The 5,122-nt window shown below is 40.2% G+C and overlaps 1 long non-coding RNA gene across 2 annotated transcripts in view; it reads left to right on the top strand.

Annotated features, from left to right (window-relative positions):
• LOC107703813 (uncharacterized) overlaps nucleotides 1-3,741 on the top strand; it is a 5,647-nt gene extending 1,906 nt beyond the window's left edge. The window contains exon 3 of one of the 2 annotated variants that reach the window (XR_001635870.1): nucleotides 3,072-3,741. This is a non-coding gene — a long non-coding RNA (uncharacterized LOC107703813). The remainder of the gene's footprint in view (nucleotides 1-3,071) is intronic. The other variant, XR_001635869.1, reaches the window with a different exon arrangement.
• The last annotated feature ends 1,381 nt before the right edge of the window (nucleotides 3,742-5,122 follow it).

The raw sequence follows: 5,122 nt of genomic DNA on the forward strand, positions 1-5,122 counted from the left end.
GTGTTATAATGGCATTAGTTGCTGTAGTAAGTCCTTAGCTAGACTGACTTATCTGACTACAGATAATATTTTTCAACTATCTCCCTTTATATGAATGTATAGTTAGTTAGGTATTTTATACAGGTAGATAACGCAAAGGAAGCAAGGGCAAATGACTATTCTGGGGTTTATTATTGAGGACTTTCTTTCCTGTTTGTCAATGGACCTTTATTCATATGCTTTGTTTTATGCATGGAAAGTAATGTGAGGAGTGTTTTTTCTACGAACTACCTGAATTGATTGATTCTTTCTCAATTATTTGTGGTATTTCATGTTCAGGGGTCTGTTCTATGTACATCGCTAACTCAGTTAGCTGGATTTGACTGTTGACGATTTGGCATGATCTTGGATTGGTTGGTTCTTCGAAGCTAATCCCAGAGTTGCTGTCATAGCGACAGGTCCGTAAATTTAAACCTGCTCGGGAGCAGGTTTATTTCACGTAAACGGGATTAGATTGCATCTTTTTAAGCAGAACTGATACTTAAAATATGTCCCAGCAATGTGTCCCTGCTACTTTATTACAAGTGTACCCTACTGATCCAGGGACAATAATTTAAAAATTAATTTGAAAATAATATTATAACGTTGTGGTTGTGTAGTCTATAATACTATAGACACAGCCAGTTTTACTCATTGAAAGATTTATTAGTGATAAAATAATTACTTTATAATTGTATTGGAGTCTTAAACACATGCTGTACATTTAATCTGAGTGGTTTGGAGTTTTGAGTAGTGACCTATTATAAATGACCTTTTATTAATTATTAATTATCTAATTATCTATTATGGGAGTGGCTTGATGGAGCGCAGGAGATGCAGATAACTTGATCTTGACCCTTAAGAAACTTTAAATAATGCTTTCACGTAAAAAAAAAAATGCAATAAAAAAAATTGCTATAATTACAACATTGAAATAAAAATGTAAAGCCTGTACAAATATTAGAAATCATCAGAGGCGGACAAAGTACTCAACTCCATTGCGGTCTATGGAGTGCTGCTTCAAGTCCAACACCTATTGTGTTTTATTAGGAGATGCACAACAGTTCTTCTGTTGCTTTATAGGTAATATTTTCACCTACACAATTTAGCAAAATCAGACAATATTGTGTCTAATATATACCACAATATTAACTTCTTATTATTGAATTGTTGTAAAGAAATATCACATTTGCAACTCAGTGTTCAAAAAATGCTGGGAAATCACTTCATGTAGCCCTACGAGAGTGATTACTGATAAACTGTCTGAAAAAGAAAGAAAGTCACTTTTTAGAGAATAAAAAAATCACCCACTGACTTTCAAAGCTGCTACATAGTAACGACTTTCTACCTCGAGGACCTTGATAGAAATGTAGTGGAGTGAAAAGTACAATATTTGTCTTTCAAATGTAGTGAAGTTAAAGTCATAAGTTCCCAGAAAAAATAATACTCAAGTAAAGTACAGATACTCAAAAAGTGTACTTAAGTACAATACTCAAGTAAATGTACTTAGTTACTGTCCGCCTCTGGAAATCGTGAATATAAATAATTGGGTATCATGTAAAATAAAATAAAAAACAGTGCATAAATGAAATGTGTCTATTATAACATTTATGTAGTTTTGTTCACTCAGCCGTTTCCTTATAAAGGTCCAGAAATTCGTCAAGTTTTTTGTCAGGTGTCATGTCTAATTATATGATGCCATTACGTTGTTGTCTTGCCGCCAGCCAATTGCTGCATTGCTGATTGTGGTTTCGAGTATCGATACATCTTCCCTTTTCAAGGAACACGAGAACTCGCAGTAATCTTAGGGTGCTTCTTAAACGGAAGGCTGCATCCTACCGAGGCTGCGTCCTTCCTAGTTCAGTCCTTCAGAGTCTTGTAGCCTAGAGTACTCCTCGGCATTAAACACTAGAATGAGACGGTCTAGTTTACAACTTAAAAGTAGCTGCTTAAAAGTATGTAAACCTTAATTATACAGTAACTTTAACAAATAAGCAGAAGTCAACCTGCCATACCAAACAAGACCACGGAGATACCAAAGGACTGCATACACAGATCCATGCAGAATAACTAAACACACCAAAATACAAATTAAAATTGAAACCATTCTGAATGTGTGGAGACTCAGCGATCGTAAGGTGGGTCAATGTCATCATTGAATAGTTCCTCTGTCAGAATAAGCAAATTTGAAGCGTTTGATGCCCATATGTACATAACTGATCCTCAGAAACTTCTCCAAAACACGCTTCTTTGGCTAGCATCCGTTATAAAGCACTTGCTGTACATTACTTTTGGCAACTACATGAATATACAGAACTGTGTTCAAGCAGAAATATGATGTTATAGCGATCCGTGCGCCATGAGCGCAGATACACAGTTTTTTTGCGCATCAATAATAACGGACACATGCGCACCTAGTGTATGACTCCTTTATGTCACTTTAATAGTCTTTACTGAGTGGCGCTAGGGGCTAGCACCCCCATACATAAAAAAGATAAAATAAAATAAAAACATTTGACTCACATGGATATCTCGTGCAATGCAATACGTGACGTGATTTGCAGTCATTCGTAATGTCATAGCATTTTATTTTAAAAATGGATCGGTTCCTTGGGCAAAGTGTCACAGTCACCAGTTGAGCCGTCGCTGCACTACATTTTCCAGCATCCCTCTTGCCACTCACCTGCACTTCCTTGTCAATCACCTGGAATCTATCAGTGGATCCTCCTCACCTGTTGCTGCCAATCAAACTTCCCATAAGAACACGCTCACTCCACACTCTCATTGTCTGGTCTCGCAGTTGCTATGTGTTGCTTACCTCAGTAGTTCCCAACCCTGGTCCTGGAGGCACCCCGACACTGCACATTTTGCATGTCTCCTTAATCAAACACACCTGATTCAGGTCATCAGCTCATTAGCAGAGACTCCAAGACCTGAAATTGGTGTGTCAGAGAAAGGAGACATTCAAAATGTGCAGTATTGGGGTGCCTCCAGGACCAGGGTTGGGAACCACTGGCTTACCTAACCCAAGTCTCTGTTTACTTACCCACAAGTTCTCCAGCGATCTACTCCGCATTCTTCAGCACTCCAAAGATCCTCTGCTCCTGCCATTCCACCTGGAAGAAAGGAAGGACACGTAAATCCACCAAGCTAAGCCACCAAACCCTATCCGCTACCAAGATTCTTCCCCTCTCCCTGGTGTCTTGTCTTTTCCTGCCACAGTCTTCAACAAATCTGCTGTTATACTGATTTACCCTTGTGTTTCCATTGTGTTTGCTGACAGAAGACCAGACCATCAACATACAACACAGCAGAATGAGGGACTCAGCACTCTGTCACTAGCTACCCCGTTCATGTCTGTTCATGAGTCTGTTCCAGAGTCCACTACAGTCCATAAGTCTGCTCCAGCTTTCAGCCCAGAATACGCTCCTGAGACCATGCTCCTCATGACCTCTGCCAAAAGGAGGAAGAAGAGAGGGAGCAAGCAGTCAGTGTCTGCTCCAGTGTGTCTTCCTGATTGTCCCTCAACTTCAGTCCCTGAAGCCAGTAATTAGTTCGTTTCTGTTCCAGAGTCCAGTGATGAATCCACTCCTGCCTCAGAATTCCATCCAGATTCCCTAGCCAAAATGTCCGTCATGCATGAGGCCATGCCAGAACCCATGAGCAAGATGGAACTTAGACTAAGGCAGACTAGATTAATGTCCAGTGTGGCAGATCCCCCGTTGAAGGTAAGTGCGAGCAGCAGGCATCCTGGTAACCCCAATCCTCAAATACAGTCCTAGTAAAGTTCCTGCTCAGAATCTCAGCCCCCTAAGGATGCTAGCTCCAGACTTCAGTCTCTGACCTGGTTCCGCCCCAAGATCTGCTCCAGTTTTCAACCAACAGCCCATTCTAGAGGCCTTGCCTCATTCTACCTCCGCTCCAAAGAGGAGGCGAAGGAAGAAGCACCGGCCTGCCATGAGTTCAGCTCCTGATCCTGAGTTTAGCCCAGAGAGGGCTTCTGTTCCTGAGTCTAGCCCAGAGAGGGCTTCTATCCCCGAATCTAGCCCAGAGAAGGCTTCAGTCCCCGAGTTTAGCCCAGAGAGGGTTTCTGTTACTGAGTCTAGCCCAGAGAGGGCTTCTATCCCCGAGTCTATCCCAGAGAAGGCTCCAGTCCCCGAGTTTAGCCCAGAGAGGGCTCCTCTTCCCAAGTTTAGCCCAGTGAGGGCTTCTATCCCCAAGTCTAGCCCAGAGAAGGCTCCAGTCCCTGAGTTTAGCCCAGAGAGGGCCCCAATCAGTGTTGCTAACTAATTTTCAGGGGAAGTTGCTAAAGGAAGATCGATTTGTTGCTAAATGACGCTGTGATATCATTGCGCGATGACGTCATTATGTAATCATGATGCAAAATTGTGTCACTACATCAAATCTCAGCAAAAAATATTTCTTTTGTGTTAAATTAGATTTTTTTTCGTAAAATAATATAAATGCACAATATAATATTAAAAAATAACTATTTGTAAATACAACATTGAATTATTGAACACTTACACATTTTTGAATGATTACAATTTGTTTTTTTTTCTAATTAGCTAGTAAACTAGAAAAACAGAGTCTAGCCCAGAGAGGGCTTCTATCCCCGAGTCTATCCCAGAGAAGGCTCCAGTCCCCGAGTTTAGCCCAGAGAGGGCTCCTCTTCCCAAGTTTAGCCCAGTGAGGGCTTCTATCCCCAAGTCTAGCCCAGAGAAGGCTCCAGTCCCTGAGTTTAGCCCAGACAGGGCCCCAATCAGTGTTGCTAACTAATTTTCAGGGGAAGTTGCTAAAGGAAGATCGATTTGTTGCTAAATGACGCTGTGATATCATTGCGCGATGACGTCATTATGTAATCATGATGCAAAATTGTCACTACATCAAATCTCAGCAAAAAATATTTCTTTTATGTTAAATTAGATTTTTTTTCGTAAAATAATATAAATGCACAATATAATATTAAAAAATAACTATTTGTAAATACAACATTGAATTATTGAACACTTACACATTTTTGAATGATTACAATTAAAGTTTTTTTAATAGCTAGTAAACACCACGTTCTCAACAATTATGCTTTAACCAGTGTATTAGTAGA

This window comes from Sinocyclocheilus anshuiensis, unplaced genomic scaffold (genome assembly GCF_001515605.1).
Source record: "Sinocyclocheilus anshuiensis isolate Anshui unplaced genomic scaffold, SAMN03320099.WGS_v1.1 scaffold2323, whole genome shotgun sequence".
NCBI classification, from domain to species: Eukaryota; Metazoa; Chordata; class Actinopteri; order Cypriniformes; family Cyprinidae; genus Sinocyclocheilus; species Sinocyclocheilus anshuiensis.